Here is an 18,354-nt window from a genome sequence, read left to right as displayed (position 1 = left end):
CAGGCTCTCACGCCTGCCGCTCACCTCCAAAAACAGGAGCTGCGTGTCGTAATTGAGGCCGTGCAGCTGGCGGAAAAAATACGTTGCCAGCGCACACCATCTTGGAGGATTCTCGACGTACAGTTATCTCTGCAGCGTCTGAAGACGGAAAGTCGCAGCCTGGGTGTGGAGGCACACCAACGCCTGACCGCCCTCCCTAAGCGGGAGACTCAGAACCGCGGCAGCGACCCAGTGTATCCTGTTCTTCCAGAAGAAGTCGACGAGCTTCTTCTGTATCTTGGCGACAAACGCAGGGGGGGGGATCAGAGTAGCCAACCGGTACCACAACATGGCGGCCACCAGTTGGTTTATGACCAACGCCCGACCCCTGTAGGACAACACTCGGAGCAATCCTGTACAGCGTCCTAAGCGAGCGGTGACTTTGGCCTCCAGCTCGTGCCAGTTCGCTGGCCAGGCGTCCTCGGCCGGGCTGAGGAAGACTCCCAAGTAGAGGAGGTGCGTTGTACTCCAGGCGAAGGGCCTGAACTCCTCCGGCAGAGAGTCCACCTGCCACTGACCCACCAGGAGTCCAGAACATTTCCCCCAGTTGATCCTGGCGGGGGATGCGTCCGAGTAAATCTGCTGGCATTCCCGCATCCTCCGCAAGTCAACGGGATCTGTGACCATGAGGAGCACGTCATCGGCGTAAGCCGAGAGGACCACCTCCACGCCCGGCCCTTGCAGAGCCAATCCCGCCAACCTCTTCCGCAAGAGGCGCAGGAAAGGCTCCACGCAAATGGCATATAACTGGCCGGACATGGGGCATCCCTGACGCACCCCCCTCCCGAAGCGAAGAGGCGCCGCCAAGGACCCGTTAACTTTAATCAGACACTCCGCGGCAGCGTACAGAAGTCAGATCCGGGCGACAAAATGCGTCCCGAACCCGAAAGCGCGCAGAGTCCCGAAAAGATACTCGTGATCCACCCTGTCGAACGCCTTCTCCTGATCCAGGGAAAGGAAGGCGACCGACAGACCAGCCCTCTGGGAATGGTGGATCAGGTCCCGGACCAGATGGATGTTATCATGAATGGTCCGGCCCGGGAATGTGTAGGACTGGTCGGGATGGATCATGTGGGCCAGCACAGTGCCAAGGCGAACAGACATGGCCCTGGCAAAGATTTTGTAATCCGTGCTGAGGAGGGAGACCGGGCGCCAGTTCTTAAGGAGGCGGAGATCACCCCTCTTAGGCAGCAGGATGATCACCGCCCTGCGCCACGAGAGGGGCATCTCCCCGGTCGCCAAACATTCCCCCAGGACCCGCACGTAAACGCCCCCCAGGGCGCCCCAGAACGCCCTGTGGAACTCCACGGTCAGCCCGTCCAGCCCCGGGGACTTCCCCCTAGAGAGCTGGCTGAGGGCGCCGGACAGCTCCTCCAAACTCAGAGGAGCGTCCAATTTTTCAGCGCCCTCCAGGCCGACCTTCGGCAGGTCCTCCCACAAAACTCTGCGCGCGTCCTCGCTGGATGGATCCGGAGAGAACAGAGCCCCGTAATAGGCGCGGGTCTCCGCGCGGATTCCCTCCGGATCCGAGACCGGAGATCCGTCGTCGGCCAGCAGCTCCAAAAGCTGCTTACGGACCCCCCGTCTTTTTTCCAGCGAGTAGAAGAAGGGGGAGCCGCGGTCCAGGTCCCGCAGGAACTGGATCTGCGACCTCACGTACGCACCTCGGGACCCGACGAGCTGCTGGTCCTTCAGCGCGCCCTTCTTCTCTTCGTACACCAGCCGCAGGGCCGGGTCCTCGGCGACTTGACCGAGACGGGACTCCAGGTCGAGCGCCTCCTTCTCCAACTGCCCGACCCGGGCCTCCCGCCTCTTGGTCGACCCCTTCGCGTACTCCTGACAGAAGAGACGGATGTGAGCCTTACCCACATCCCACCATAGCCTCAAGGAGGGGAAGCCCCCCTGCTTCCTTCTCCAGCCGGCCCAGAACCGACCGAACGAATCCCGGAACCGCGCATCCTCCAGCAGCAGGTTGTTAAAGTGCCAGTACGCGGACACCCCCCGGCGCGCAGCGGCACGAGCTCCGCCCACACCAGGTGGTGGTCCATGCACGGCACCGGCCGCATGGAAGCCGTCGGAATGCAGGAGACGTATGCCCGGGAAATGTAGAGGTGGTCGATCCTGGACGCTCCTCCCCCAGACCTCACAAAAGTGAAGGCGCTGGAGTTGGGATGGAGATTACGCCAGACGTCCACCAAGTCGAGGGACCCGACCAGGTCCCTCAACTTCCCCACCGACGCAGGGCTCGGCTGGGTACCCGTGCAGTCCCTCGCCTCGAGGGTACAATTAAAATCACCCCCGAGGATGACGCACTCGCCCGCGTCGATGGAGCCCAAAAGAGTGGACACTTCTTCAAAGAAGCGCGCTTGCTGCGCACCGGCCCGAGGGGCGTACACGCTCACTAGATGGAGTGGCACACCCCCCAGGCGAACAGTGACCTGGAGCAAGCGGCCCGGCACGAGCTCCTTGACCCCCAAGATCTCCGGCTGAAAATGCGGGGCCAACAAGATAGCCACCCCACTGGAAACACTGGAGAGGTGACTCATGTTGACCCCTCCTTGCCACTCCAGGAGCCACGTGGCCTCGTCTCCCGGAACGGTGTGGGTTTCTTGCAGGAAGCACACCGCATACTTCCCGTCCCGACGGACCGAAAAGTTATTAAATCTGCGGCTTGCTTCCCTGCTGCCGTTGATGTTGAGGCTGGCTATGGTTATCTTCATTTCAGAAGCACAACCAACCCCTACTTAAACCTAACGGGGGAAGGGAGGGCGGCCGCTCGTCAACCGCCACTCCCTTAGCAGCCCGGTGAGGAATGTCCGGAACCGACGGAGCTCGGACGGGCTCAAGCCCGCGTCCGCACCCATGGTCTTATAGGCGACGCGGGCCGATCCGATGAGCAGCGCCAGCCCCGACCATCTGTCGAGGGCCTGCTGGGTCCTGTGGCGACCCTGGCTCGTGGCCACAAATTCCCGGAGCTCCCTGATGGGAATAAGAACGAGGGGAGTCCCGGCGAGGGGCGCGAGGTCATCCATCGCCTCATCGGCGATGGATTCTAAGTCTTCCTCCGCCCCCACCACCGAGTCCCCGTCCTCCTCCGGGGGGTCGCCACTGGCGGCCGAACCGTCCACCACGCAGTGCGCATCGGGCGGCTCGGCCGCGATAGCCGGCCCCACCTCCGCCCGGATCCCACCCCCAGGATCGGTAGCGGAGGATTCCCCCCCGGTCTCCTCTAGGGGGGCCGGGCCAGCATGCGCCGGCGGTTCGGAGACCCCCTCCGCCCCAGGCGCCGGAACGACCGGAGAGACCGGAGAGAACGGAGAAAACGAAAACCCGGCCCCCTCCAAGTGGCCCGGCGCCGGAGACACAGACAGCGGGCCCTCCTCTGCAATGCCCCCAGCCTCCGACCCAGCAGACGGGGAAAATTGTTTAAAAACCTCGACGAGGTCGAGCAGCACCTGGGAAAAATCCGAGTCATTCTGGGCGAGCTCGTCCTCAGAAGACTCGCCCGACCCGGTCCCCTTGCCGCCCGACCCGTCGAGGGGCAATGCCACCAGCAATGGATGTATTACTGCCGCGGGTTGTTCCGCGACCCCCCCCACGGGCATGGTCTCGTCCCCATCCCCGGGAGGCACGAGCTGGGCAGACGCTTCTGCCTCAGCCTCCCCAGAGACAGGCGACCCCTCCCGTTCGCTGATGGTGTTAGCGGTGGGGTGGGGCGCAGTGCCCGCGGCGGGCGAAGACTCCCCCCGACCGGAGGGACCTTCCACCTCCCGGTCCTCCTCCTTGTCCAGGGAGTCGCGCCTTCTTTTGAGCACGGAGGGGTAAAGGGAGGCCTCCATTTCTTCAGGGGCCTCCCCTGCTCCCTCTGGTGGAGCGAGTTCTTTGGGTCCCCCGGGCCCGAGCCCGGCCGCAGGTTCTGGCGTCACCGCCTCGGCGGTCGCGGCCACAGGCTCGGGCACGAGGTCCCCCCCACCTCCGCACTCCGCGATTAATGCGATTACGCGCTCGGGCGTCAGGGCCTCCAAATTCAGGGGGACGCCCTCCGCGGGGGGACCCAACCTACGGTTTCTTGTCTTGTCCCGCGCCTTCTTTCTGACCGGACCTCCCTCCTCCCCCCCGCCAGACGCCTGGATGTCGTTGGCCTCCGACGACGACCGTGCCCCGGTAGCGTTCGACTGAGCGGTGGCGCGGCTAGACCTGGAAGGAGGAGCGGCGGCAGCGCCAGCCTTGGCCACGCCAGATGAATTGGTGGCCTTGGAGGCGGGGCAGTTTTTCCGCACGTGCCCCACCTCCCTACAGGCGTGGCACCTCACGCCGTCCGTCATCCAGAAGACGCGGTATGAGGTCCCCCCTTGGAGGACCGTGAAAGCCCCGTCCGTCTCCCCCTCCCGCGCCAGCTGGATAAAGGCCTGGCGCCGGAAGGAGAATACATGGCGAAGGCTGCTCTACCGGAGTCCGAGCGGGATCGGGGAAATCCCCGATCTCACCTCCCCGAGTTGGTTTTGGTGGGGGAGGAGGAGCTCACAAGTGATAAAGGGCAGGACGTTTGATAAAACCACCCTCTGCTTGGTGGCCTCCAGCGGGTCCACCGGCAGGAAAGTCCCGCCCACGGTGAGCCCCTGAGCGATGGCCAGGGCCACCGCCCGCTCGGACTCCAGGAAGAAGACAGCCTTCCCGTACATTTTTGAGGCGGCGACTATGGCCGGAGGGCCGACAACCCCGGCCATAGCCTTCACGCACGCCTCAATTGTCATATTGGGGTGGGTGTAGCTCTTCACCCCGAGCTTCATGGTCATTAGGCGGAACGGCGACGGGGCAGCAGCGGAAGCGGGAGCGGCCGCGGCTTTCATCGCCACCGCCACGTATGTCCTCGCCGGCCCCACCGCCGCCGCAGAAGTAGACGCCATAGTGGGGCGGATTTGAAAGAGCTACACACACCCCAAAAGTCACAGGCCTCAAGGTGTTAATGGCCTCAGGTAAAAGAGTCCTGAGCAGAGGGAGTGTAAATTAACTGGGCTGCCTCTCCCCTTGATGGTGTTAATTGAGAGAGGGCCCTTTCCTCCCTCTGCTCAATTGGCAATTAGTAGGTGAGGTGAAGAGGTGCCTTTTGGAGAGGCAGAGAGAGGACAAGGAGAGAGAAAGAGGGGGACGGGAAGGAGGGGGGGGCCGCAAAGGCAGGGTCCCCACTCAGGGTGTTGTTCGGTGGGTGGGTGTCAGCAGGGTGCACTCCCCCGATGGTATGACAAAAGTCTCAAACGATGTTCTTCGGGCAGGGGGAGAAGATGTCTTCGCCTGGGTAGACTGGAGACAGCCCAGGTTCAGCCCACACCAGGTCTTCTCGATGTAAAGAAGCAAGCTTCACCCGGGCAGGCTCCAGCCAACCCAGGCCAGGCTTTCGGCCCGTCTTCTTTCCTCCCCCCGCCTAGGATGTAAAGTCTTTAGGGGGGAATGCACATAGACACCCGCCTGCAGTTGTTTCAAGTTGCAGCTCCTCCCCTCCTTCCACGTGGAGCTGTTTGGTCTCCTCTCTCCCTCTCCTGGGCTGGAGGTCAAATTGGGAGGCAGTGATGGAAGGCCTCTCCAGGTGTAATGCTGGCCTCCTCTTCTGTCCTCTCCTCCGTCCTCTCCAGGCACCTCTGTAAATGATGTATTCTGCTGCTCCTTGCGGTCCCCACAGCAGCAGGAGCTCAGCAACAGCACAGTCTTCTCCTCTCACTGCTGCAACACAATGAGCTCCTCTGAGGGTGCCGGTCAGTTGCTTCACTAACCCCTAGATGGCACCTTCACTGGTGGGTTTCCCTTTCTTAATTGACTAGTTTCTCCTCTCTTTTCATTCGACCAAAAACAAGTTCACAAATAAACTGACAAAAACCCAATGACCCTTTTAATCAGCCATCCACCAATCAAATTAAAATTTGGTTGCCTAGCCTCCTCTCTTTTCATTCGACCAAAAACAAGTTCACAAATAAACTGACAAAAACCCAATGACCCTTTTAACCAGCCCACCAACAATCAAATTAAAATTTGGTTGTCCAGATTAATTATGCACTCCAGTCACCGCGGCGCCCACCGGTCACGAAAAAGCTCGAGCGTGCCGGCGGACACCGCGTGCTCCATCTCCAGGGCCACCCGGGCGCGAACATGGCCACGGAAGAGGGGGAGGCAATCCGGTCGGACGACCCCCTTACCCGCCCGCTGCCAGGACCAATTAATGGCTTTCTTGGCCAGGCCCAGGAGCAGGGCCACGAGGAAGTCCTCCGACCCGCCCGCTCCCCTCCGCACGGGGTGACCGTAGATCAGGAGCGTGGGACTGAAGTGCAACCAAAATTTGAGGAGCAGCCCTTCAAAAAATGGAAGAGGGGCTGCAACCTCTCACACCCCATGTAAACGTGAAGGACGGACTCCTCCAGACCACAAAACAAACAGGCGGTCTGGGAGTCCGTAAACCTAATTAAAAATCTATTGCACGGAACTGCTGTGTGCAACACCCTCCAGGCCATATCCCCGATAGAACAAGGGAGGACTCCCGCATAGAGAGCCCCCCATTGGGGACCTCTGTCTCCGTCCGGAGGTAAAACGGCACGCCACGTCATGTCCGGACGGCAGGCGAAGATGGCAAGCTGGAAGGTGTGCAAGAGCAGCCCATACAGGAAACCCCTCCGCGCAGATTGAAAAAGCACGGAGGGTATTTCCTCGAGACGGCTCAAGTTGTGAGGCACCGATCCCCGAGGGGAGTTTCGGGGCAAGGCGCCGATAAGGAATTCCATCCGAACGGGAGTAAGCTCGGACGGGATCTCCCCACGTGCCCGAGCCGCCTCGACGCACCTTATGGCGCCGGGGGGCAGCATCGCTTTCACCGCCCCGATGGCATCGACCGCGAGCCGGACGTCGTCCCACGACATGCGCCGCGCCAGCTCCTCTGGCACCATCCAGCCCGCTCCTCCGCCATCGAGTAGGTCCCCGACTCTAGTCACCCTGCCAGGCACAGCCCTGCGTTCCGCCAGCCACCCAAACTCGCGGACGTGGAGGTGCGGATTCCTGAACAGCGGCTCCCGGAGGACAGCCGCCGCTCCTGACGGGGGAGAGCTCCGCCTGGAGGCGACGTGATTCCAAACCCATAGTAGTTCCTGGTAAACGACAGGCAGCTCCCGCAGGCGCTCATGCCTGCCGCTCACCTCCAAAACCAGGAGCTGCGTGTCGTAATTGAGGCCGTGCAGCTGGCGGAAAAAATACTTCGCCAGCGCACACCATCTTGGAGGATTCTCGACGTACAGGTATCTCTGCAGCGTCCGAAGATGGAAAGTCGCAGCCTGGGTGCGGAGGCACACCAACGCCTGACCGCCCTCCCTAAGCGGGAGACTCAGAACCACGGCAGCGACCCAGTGCATCCTGTTGTTCCAGAAGAAGTCGACGAGCTTCTTCTGTATCCTGGCGACAAACGCAGGTGGGGGGGGATCAGAGTAACCAACCGGTACCACAACATGGCGGCCACCAGTTGGTTTATGACCAACGCCCGACCCCTGTAGGACAGCACTCGGAGCAATCCTGTCCAGCGTCCTAAGCGAGCAGTGACTTTGGCCTCCCGCTCGTGCCAGTTCGCCGGCCAGGCGTCCTCGGCCGGGCTGAGGTAGACTCCCAAGTAGAGGAGGTGCATAGTACTCCAGGCGAAGGGCCTGAACTCCTCCGGCAGAGAGTCCACCTGCCACTGACCCACCAGGAGTCCGGAACATTTCCCCCAGTTGATCCTGGCGGAGGATGCGTCCAAGTAAATCTGCTGGCATTCCCGCATCCTCCGCAAGTCAACGGGATCCGTGACCACGAGGAGCACGTCATCGGCGTAAGCCGAGAGGACCACCACCACGCCCGGCCCTTGCAGAGCCAATCCCGCCAACCTCTTCCGCAAGAGGCGCAGGAAAGGCTCCACGCAAATGGCATATAACTGGCCGGACATGGGGCATCCCTGACGCACGCCCCTCCCGAAGCGAAGGGGCGCCGTCAAGGACCCGTTAACTTTAATCAGACACTCCGCGGCAGCGTACAGAAGTCGGATCCGGGCGACAAAATGCATCCCGAACCCGAAAGCGCGCAGAGTCCCGAAAAGATACTCGTGATCCACCCTGTCGAACGCCTTCTCCTGATCCAGGGAAAGGAAGGCGACCGACAGACCAGCCCTCTGGGAATGGTGGACCAGGTCCCGGACCAGATGGATGTTATCGTGAATGGTCCGGCCCGGGACCGTGTAGGACTGGTTGGGATGGATCATGCGGGCCAGCACGGTGCCAAGGCGAACAGACATGGCCCTGGCAAAGATTTTATAATCCGTGCTAAGGAGGGAGACCGGGCGCCAGTTCTTAAGGAGGCGGAGATCACCCCTCTTAGGCAGCAGGACGATCACCGCCCTGCGCCACGAGAGGGGCATCTCCCCGGTCGCCAAACATTCCCCCAGGACCCGCACGTAGTCGCACCCCAGGACGCCCCAGAACGCCCTGTGGAACTCCACGGTCAGCCCGTCCAGCCCCGGGGACTTCCCCCTAGAGAGCTGGTGGAGGGCGCCGGACAGCTCCTCCAAACTCAGAGGAGCGTCCAATTTTTCGGCGACCTCCAGGCCGACCTTCGGCAGGTCCTCCCACAAAACTCTGCACGCGTCCTCGCTGGACGGATCCGGAGAGAACAGAGCCCCGTAATAGGCGTGGGTCTCCACGCAGATTCCCTCCGGATCCGAGACCGGAGATCCGTCGCCGGCCAGCAGCTCCAAAAGCTGCTTACGGACCCCCCGTCTTTTTTCCAGCGAGTAGAAGAATGGGGAGCCGCGGTCCAGGTCCCGCAGGAACTGGATCCGCGACCTCACGTACGCGCCTCGGGACCCGACGAGCCGCAGGTCCTTCAGCGCGCCCTTCTTCTCTTCGTACGCCAGCCGCAGGGCCGGGTCCTCGGCGACTTGACCGAGACGGGACTCCAGGTCGAGCACCTCCTTCTCCAACTGCCCGACCCGGGCCTCCCGCCTCTTGGTCGACCCCTTCGCGTACTCCTGACAGAAGAGACGGATGTGAGCCTTGCCCACATCCCACCATAGCCTCAAGGAGGGGAAGCCCCCCTGCTTCCTTCTCCAGCCGGCCCAGAACCGACCGAACGAATCCCGGAACCGCGCGTCCTCCAGCAGCAGGTTGTTAAAGTGCCAGTACATGGACCCCCCCCGGGCGCGCAGTGGCACGAGCTCCACCCACACCAGGTGGTGGTCCGTGCACGGCACCGGCCGCACGGAAGCCGTCGGAACGCAGGAGATGTATGCCCGGGAAATGTAGAGACAGTCGATCCTGGACGCTCCTCCCCCAGACCTCACAAAAGTGAAGGCGCTGGAGTCGGGATGGAGATTACGCCAGACGTCCACCAAGTCGAGGGACCCGACCAGGTCCCTCAACCTCCCCACCGACGCCGGGCTCGGCTGGGTACCCGTGCGGTCCCTCGCCTCGAGGGTACAATTAAAATCCCCCCCGAGGACGACGCACTCGCCCGCGTCGATGGAGCCCAAAAGAGTGGACGCTTCTTCAAAGAAGCGCGCTTGCTGCGCACCGGCCCGAGGGGCGTACACGTTCACTAGATGGAACGGCACGCCCCCCAGGCGAACGGTGACCTGGAGCAAGCGGCCCGGTACGAGCTCCTTGACCCCCAAGATCTCCAGCTGAAAATGCGGGGTCAACAAGATAGCCACCCCACTGGAAACATTGGAGAGGTGACTCATGTTGACCCCTCCTTGCCACTCCAGGAGCCACGTGGCCTCGTCTCCCGGAACGGTGTGGGTTTCTTGCCGGAAGCACACCGCATACTTCCCGTCCTGAAGGACCGAAAAGTTATTAAATCTGCGGTTAGCTTCCCTGCTGCCGTTGACGTTGAGGCTGGCTGTGGTTATCTTCATTTCAGAAGCACAACCAACCCCTTCTTAAACCTAACGGGGGAAGGGAGGGCGGCTGCTGGTCAACCGCCACTCCCTTAGCAGCCCGGTGAGGAATGCCCGGAATCGACGCAGCTCGGACGGGCTCATGCCCGCGTCCGCACCCATGGTCTTATAGGCGACGCGGGCCGACCCGATGAGCAGCTCCAGCCATGACCATCTGTCGAGGGCCTGCTGGGTCCTGCGGCGACCCTGGCTCGTGGCCACAAATTCCCGGAGCTCCCTGATGGGAATAAGAACGAGGGGGGACCCGGCGAGGGGCCCGAGGTCATCCATCGCCTCGTCGGCGATGGACTCTAAGTCTTCCTCCGCCCCCACCACCGAGTCCCCGTCCTCCTCCGGGGGGTCGCCACCGGCGGCTGAACCGTCCGCCACACAGTGCGCATCGGGCGGCCCGGCCGCGACAGCCGGCCCCGCCTCCGCCTGGATCCCACCCCCAGGATTGGTAGCGGAGGATTCCCCCCCGGGCTCCTCCAGGGGGGCCGGGCCAGCAGGCGGCGGCGGCTCGGAGACCCCCTCCGCCCCAGGCGCCGGAACGACCGGAGAGACCGGAGAGACCGGAGAAAACGAAAACCCGGCCCCCTCCAAGTCGCCCGGCGCCGGAGACACAGACAGAGTGCCCTCCTCCGCAACGCCCCCGGCCTCCGACCCAGCAGACGGGGAAAAATTTTGACAAACCTCGACGAGGTCGAGCAGCACCTGGGAAAGGTCCGGGCCGCTCTGGGCGAGCTCATCATCGGATGACTCGCCCGGCCCGGTCCCCTGGCCGCCCGACCCATCGAGGTGTAACGCCACCAACAGGGGATCGATCCCCGCCGCGGGATGTCCCGCGATCCCCTCACGGGCAGGGTCTCGTCCCCGTCCCCGGGAGGCACGAGCTGGGCAGACGCTTCTGCCTCAGCCTCCCCGGGGACGGGCGACTCCCGCCGTTCGCTCGCGATGGTGATAGCGGTGGGGTGGGGCGCAGCTCCCGCGGCGGGCGACGACTCCCACTGACCGGAGGGACCTTCCACCTCCCGGTCCCCCCCCTCGTCCTGGGAGTCGCGCCTTCGCTTGAGCGCGGAGGTGTAGAGGGAGGCCTCCATGTCTTCAGGGGCCCCCCCTGCTCCCTCCAGAGGAGCGAGTTCTTTGGGTCCCCTGGACCCAAGCCCGGCCGCAGGTTCTGGTGGTCCCGCCTCGGCGATCGCGGCCACGGGCTCAGGCACGGGGTCCCCCCCAGCTCCGCACTCCACGAACAACGCCGCGATACTCTCGGGCATCAGGGGGTCCATATCGAAGGGTTCGCACTCCACGGTGGGACCCACCCTACGGTGTTTATTCTTTCCCAGCACCTTCCTTCCGACCGGACCTCCCTCCTCCCCCCCGCCGGAGGCCTGGATGATGAAGGCCTCCGACGACGACCGCGCCCCATTAGCTTTTGTTCAGGAGGGGGCACGGCTAGACCTGGAGGGAGGAGCGGCGGCGGCGCCAGCCTTGGTCGCGCCAGATGACTTGGTGGCCTTGGAGGTGGGGCAGTTTTTCCGCATGTGCCCCACCACCCTACAGGCGTGGCACCGCACACCGTCCGTCGTCCAGAAGACGCGGTAAGAGGTCCCCCCGTGGAGGACCGTGAAAGCCCCATCTGTCTCCCCCTCCCGCGCCAGCTGGATAAAGGCCTGGCGCCGGAAGCAGAAGACATGGCGAAGGCTGCTCCACCGGAGTCCGAGCGGGATCGGGGAAATCCCCGACCTCACCTCCCCGAGTTGGTGTTGGTGGGGGAGGAGGAGCTCACAAGTGATAAAGGGCGGGACGTTTGATAAAACCACCCTCTGCGCGGTGGCCTCCAGTGGGTCCACCGGCAGGAAAGTCCCGCCCACGGTGAGCCCCTGAGCGATGGCCAGGGCCACCGCCCGCTCGGACTCCAGGAAGAAGACAGCCTTCCCGTACATTTTTGAGGCGGCGACTATGGCCGGAGGTCCGACAACCCCGGCCATAGCCTTCACGCACGCCTCAATTGTCATATTGGGGTGGGTGTAGCTCTTCACCCCGAGCTTCATGGTCATTAGGCGGAACGGCGACGGGGCAGCAGCGGAAGCAGGAGCGGCCGCGGCTTTCGTCACCACCGCCGCGTATGTCCTCGCCGGCCCCGCCGCCGCCGCAGATGTAGACGCCATAGTGGGGCGGATTTGAAAGAGCTACACACACCCCAAAAGTCACAGGCCTCAAGGTGTTAATGGCCTCAGGTTAAAGAGTCCTGAGCAGAGGGAGTGTAAATTAACTGGACTGCCTCTCCCCTTGATGGTGTTAATTGGGAGAGGGCCCTTTCCTCCCTCTGCTCAATTGGCAATTAGTAGGTGAGGTGAAGAGGTGCCTTTTGGAGAGGCAGAGAGAGGACAAGGAGAGAGAAAGAGGGGGACGGGAAGGAGGGGGGGCCGCAAAGGCAGGGTCCCCACTCAGGGTGTTGTTCGGTGGGTGGGTGTCAGCAGGGTGCACTCCCCCGATGGTATGACAAAAGTCTCTAACGATGTTCTTCGGGCAGGGGGAGAAGATGTCTTCGCCTGGGTAGACTGGAGACAGCCCAGGTTCAGCCCACACCAGGTCTTCTCGATGTATAGAAGCAAGCTTCACCCGGGCAGGCTCCAGCCAACCCAGGCCAGGCTTTCGGCCCGTCTTCTTTCCTCCCCCCGCCTAGGATTTAAAGTCTTTAGGGGGGAATGCACATAGACACCCACCTGCAGTTGTTTCAAGTTGCAGCTCCTCCCCTCCTTCCACGTGGAGCTGTTTGGTCTCCCCTCTCCCTCTCCTGGGCTGGAGGCCAAATTGGGAGGCAGTGATGGAAGGCCTCTCCAGGTGTAATGCTGGCCTCCTCCTCTGTCCTCTCCTCCGTCCTCTCCAGGCACCTCTGTAAATGATGTAGGCTGCTGGTCCTTGCGGTCCCCACAGCAGCAGGAGCTCAGCAACAGCACAGCCTCCTCCTCTCACTGCTGCAACACAATGTGCTCCTCTGAGGGTGCTGGTACGTTGCTTCACTAACCCCGAGATGGCACCTTCACTGGTGGGTTTCCCTTTCTTAATTGACTAGTTTCTCCTGTGTTAATTATTTAACTGCCTTTTATCTGGTTTATTGGTTTCACCTGTTTTTGCTTGTATTTAAGTTCTGTGGTTTCTTCCCTCTAGGCTAAGTCCTGACAAGGGAGTTAATCTTGACAAGGTGCTCTGTCTTGACTAGGTGCTCAGTCTCGACAAGGTGCTCAGTCTCGACAAGCCTGCTGCCCTGTGGTAGCTTGCCTTGACAAGCCGGTTGCCTTAGTGGTTGCTTGTCTTGAGCTCCTATGTCTGTAACTGTTTATCTGTGTTATGTTTTGCTTGTATTTAAGTTCTGTGGTTTTTCCCTTTGTTCTCGGTCTTGACAAGTTGCTCAGTCTTGATAAGGTGCTCAGTTTGGACAAGCCGGTTGCCCTGTGGTAGCTTGTCTCGAGCTCAGTCTTGGCAAGTCGTTTTTTACTTTTTATTCTTTGATGGGATGCGGACGTCGCTGGCTAAGCCTGCATTTAGTGCCCATCCCTAATTGCCCTTGATAAGATTGTGGTGAGCCGCCTTCTTGAACCGCTGCAGTCCATATGGTGTAGGTACACACACAATGCTGTTAGGAAGGGAGTTCCAGGATTTTGGCCCAGTGACAGTGAAGTAACGGTGATACAGGTCCAAGTCAGAATGGTGTGTGGCTTGGAGGGGAAATTGTAGGTGGTGATGCTAGGTATGATTCCAACCAATGGAGAGTTTTCCCCTTGATTCCCATTGACTTCAGTTTTGCTAGGGCTCCTTGATGCCACACTCGATCAAATGCTGCCTTCATTTCAAGGGCAGTCACTCTCACCTCACCTCTTGAGTTCAGCTCTTTTGTCCATGTTTGGACCAAGGCTGTAATGAGGTCAGGAGCTGAGTGGCCCTGGCGGAACCCAAACTGGGTGTCAGTTAGCAGGTTATTGCTGAGTAAGTGCCGCTTGATAGCACTGTCGATGACACCTTCCATCACTTTGCTGATGATTGAGAGTAGCCTGATGGGACGGTAATTGTCTGGGTCGGATTTGTCCTGATTTTTGTAGACAGGACATACTTGGGCAATTTTCCACATTGCCGGGTAAATGCCAGTGTTGTAGCCTCATGGTAGCTTGTCTTGAGTTCCTATCTTGACAAGCCGGTTGTCTATGTGGTAGCTTGTCTTGAGCTTCTATGTTTGTACTGTTTACCTGTGTGATTCTAGTAAAGTACCTTTATTTAAGACTGCATACCTGCTTCTCGCCTCATTTGTCTGCACTTCGGTCCAGAACCAGCCTCACCCAAAAGCACGGCCCCGTGACAGCCACCCTGACGTTAGGACTGAGCCAGTATGGACCCAGCAGCGATGGAGAAATTTCGTTCTATTCTCGCCCGTTAAGGTGCTTTCCTCGCCCTTCCTGCATCCCTTCGGAATATAATCCATTGAGCGTGCTAACTCTGGAAAATGATGGCTCCGTCGCTTATGAAGATTATGATCATATGATCGCTACGACATGTGCCTGCCGCTAGTGGATGAGGAGGATGATTTTGTCTTGAGATTTCTGAACATCTGCAGTTCGTGCTCAGTCGGAATGGGAAATATCATTGCTTGAAAAGCCAAGAAAATTCGCTATGTGTACTAATACAGACTCTTTCATTTTTGACTTCTAGTTCTAAATGCCCAGGAGGGTGTGTGGCTAGCTACCTTTGTACACGTGTGACTGTGACTTCGGATTTATCAAGTTAGAGCCTTTTAAGTCTTTTCCCCCTTTGGGTATCCATACCACTATAATACAGAAGTGTGGATAATTTAACCATATGCTCTATTTTTACTTAAATGATTTTTCTATGCCTTATGTCTTTATAATGAAACAAGGGCCATTTTATAATTGTCTGTTTCTGGTTATGTGCTTTATGGTTTGTTTTGAGCAATTTTTTGCTGTTTGTTTGCTCTCATGTTGCTGGTTACCCAAATTGCAGGAGGTGTATTGGCCATTTCACCACTGCTCTTGGGCAGCAAGCTTTCTGGGTTCTTTTGTTTTGCTAAATGTGCTCTTGGTAGTTCTGTCTTGAGTAATTGATTTTGTGTTTTGTTTTTAAATGTTTGAAGCAGAGTGTTTTAAGGTAGAGGCAATGACTGTTCTAAATGACGCTTTTTTGGCTGTACAGGCATGGAGTTTTGTACACCAGGACCACGAATACTGCCTTATCAGTCCTTTGGTTCCTGCTTCCAGACTCCCTCCCCCCGCCCACCCGCCCCACATGATTGAAGGTCAGCAAGCCTACACTGTCCGTCGCCTCCTTGATAGTCGCTGGGTTAGGAGGAGCGTTCTATACCTGGTCGACTGGGAGGGTTATGGTCCTGAAGAGCATTCCTGGGTTTCGGCCTGGGACATATTGGATCCTGAACTCATCAGGGATTTTCGACGTCGCCACCCTAATCGTCCAGGAGGAACTTCAGGAGCCGTTCCTAGGGGAGGGGGTCCTGTGAGGGTGCCGGTCAGTTCCTTCAGTAACCCCTAGATGGCACCTTCACTGGTTGGTATTCCCTTTGTTAATTGACTAGTTTCTCCTGTGTTTATTATTTAACTGCCTTTTATCTAGTTTATTGGTTTCACCTGTTTTTGCTTGTATTTAAATCTGTGGTTTCTTCCCTCTGGGCTCAGTCCTGACAAGGGAGTTAGTCTTGACAAGGTGCTCTGTCTTGACTAGGTGCTCAGTCTCGACAAGCCTGTTGCCCTGTGGTAGCTTGCCTTGACAAGCCGGTTGCCTTAGTTGTTGCTTTTCTTGAGCTCCTATGTCTATAACTGTTTATCTGTGTTATGTTTTGCTTGTATTTAAGTTCTGTGGTTTATCTCTTTGTTCTCGGTCTTGACAAGGTGCTGACAAGTTGCTCAGTCTTCATAAGGTGCTCAGTTTGAACAAGCCGGTTGCCCTGTGGTAGCTTGTCTCGAGCTCATTCTTGACAAGCCGGTCGCCTCATGGTAGCTTGTCTTGGGTTCCTATCTTGACCAGCCGTTTGCCTATGTGGTAGCTTGTCTTGAGCTCCTATACTTGTACTGTTTACCTGTGTGATTCTAGTAAATTACCTTTATTTAAGGCTGCATACCTGCTAATCGCCTCGTCTGTCTGCACTTGGGTCCAGAAGCAGCCTCGCCTTGACAACACGGCCCCGTGTCTACACGGCCCCGTGACAGCAACCCTGACACAAGGGCCCTCCCTGTGTGTTGTCATTTGTGTTCCAAGCATCAGAGTGAGAGGCAGTGTGAGGGCTGCATGGTGGAATAGAGATGTGAATGTGTGCATAGAGACATATGGAAAGGGTAAGGGTGCATGGATGTGACTGTGAAGTGGGATGTGGAGGAAGAGATTGCTGATGCTGAGTGCTGTTGGGGAAAGGCAATGTGAATCAGGTTGTGGGTGATGGAAACTTCGTTCGTACTTTCCCTGTGAGGTGAAGGTCATGGAAGCGCTTCCTGCACTGCATCCAGGTGCGACAGGTGACTCCCAGAGTGTTGACCTCTGCAGCAACCTCCATCCAGGCAGCCCTGGTCTCTTTGGGAGGCCTCTTCCTCCCTGAGTGAGGGTAGAGGACCTCACTATGGGTCCTTACCCCATCCACCAATGTCTGCAGTGACGTCTCGTTGAATTTGGCAGCAGCTCGGCCTCTGCCGCTGGCAGCAGCTGGTGCAGGCTCCTCTGCAATTCTGCAAGAGTGGTTGAGAAGACTGCAGAGGTTGAGAAGCTGGCTGGACACTTTAGAAGCACCACGAATGATGACATCATACTGTGGGGCTTTCTGACTGGAAATGGACAATTAGCAAGGCTGCCCGCATGCTGGAACTTAATTGGCCACTTGAGGGGAAATTGCGTGCAGCTGGCTGACCCATTTATTTTCAGGTCGGAACCCGACATTCAGGGAACCCGAAAATTTCACGCACGATCCGGAAAATCGGGTCCGTTATCTCTGTTTCTCTCTCCCTCCACAGATGCTGCCTGACCTGCTGAGTATTCCCAGCATTTTCTTTTATTATTTCAGATTTCCCACATCCACAGCCTTTGCTTTTGATGCAGAATAGAAAGCTCGTTTCTGTCGGCCGTGAAATGAAAAGATAAGATACTGAACAGTGTCAGTTTGCTTTTAAACTACCCAACATAGCAGAGCAATGAGAGAATTCAACATTCTTTCATGGCTGACAGTGATTTGTGGCAATTTTGTGTGTGTGTGTGTGTGTGTGTGTGTGTGTGTGTTACTTTCCTGGACTGGACTTTCTCAGGGAATGTTTGTGAAGTGTTTCATGGCATATCCTGCTGTGGGATTTTACTCTCCCCTTCAGATCAACCCAAACAAGACAATAATTTTGTAAAAACAAATTATATATATATTGGGCTCAATTTTAACTCAGCCATCAGGTGGGCTTTGAGGCATGTGAGGGGTTAAAATCACAGAAACTGGGGGTCGGGCCCCCCCGCCTGGTTCCAGATACCTAGCCATTTTATCCCAGGCATGTCTGCTGGTCCCGAATCAGTCCCGCCTGCAACAGGCAGGACTGGTCTTTAGGGCGCTTAAACAGCACTAATTGGCCATTATAGTCCCATTTTAACAGGCCTGTTTAACCCTTTTCCTACATAAAACACACCTGGTGCAGATCACGCCTGTGAAACCTGGCGTGAGCACTATTGGCTTGCTGACTATTAGCTGCAGGTCAACCATGTCAAACATTAAAGAGGAGATTTGATCAGTCATCATTTGCAGGTGGCAGGACTATGTTGTTTCAGGCCTGGGGCAAAATTTACCAGGCTTAACCACACCTGTGGAAGGTTGGAGCCTCACACACATCGCCAGTGTGACCTCCTGCGAAACCCTGCTCGCCAGCTTCACTCAGCGTTTCCTCAACAGAGGCATATACCAGAAGCATGGGGGCCATTTATTTCCTTCCCTTCTGGGCATTAGATGACCTCGAACACCAGCCGTGGCACCAGCAGAACCAGGAAGAACAGCAGCAGCAACAGGAGCGCCAGGCTGCTGCTCACCCACCTGAAGCTGAACGGGCCAGCACTTGGAAGTGGCTTGAGAGCACGTTGCTTGCACATCATGGGGACCCATTTCTGCACTAGCAGTCCTACTCAGAAGGACTTCCATGAAGGTCTGGTTTCTCTGTTCAATAGATGCCCATCGCTCCTCAAGAGATGTCATTCTATTATGAACACTCACCATGTTTTCCATACCCTGGCGACTTATCTCCTCCATGCAGGTTGCCATCCTTTCCATGGTGATGCGTTCAAGCGCCAATGACTCCACAAAGGATCTGCTCATGTTTGCTATGGACTCCTCCATTCGCTTCACA

The sequence above is a fragment of the Somniosus microcephalus genome, unplaced genomic scaffold (assembly GCF_052327205.1).
Source record: "Somniosus microcephalus isolate GS21.2 unplaced genomic scaffold, FLI_Smic_1.0 unresolved_chr2, whole genome shotgun sequence".
NCBI lineage: Eukaryota > Metazoa > Chordata > Chondrichthyes > Squaliformes > Somniosidae > Somniosus > Somniosus microcephalus.
This window is presented reverse-complemented; position numbering follows the sequence as displayed.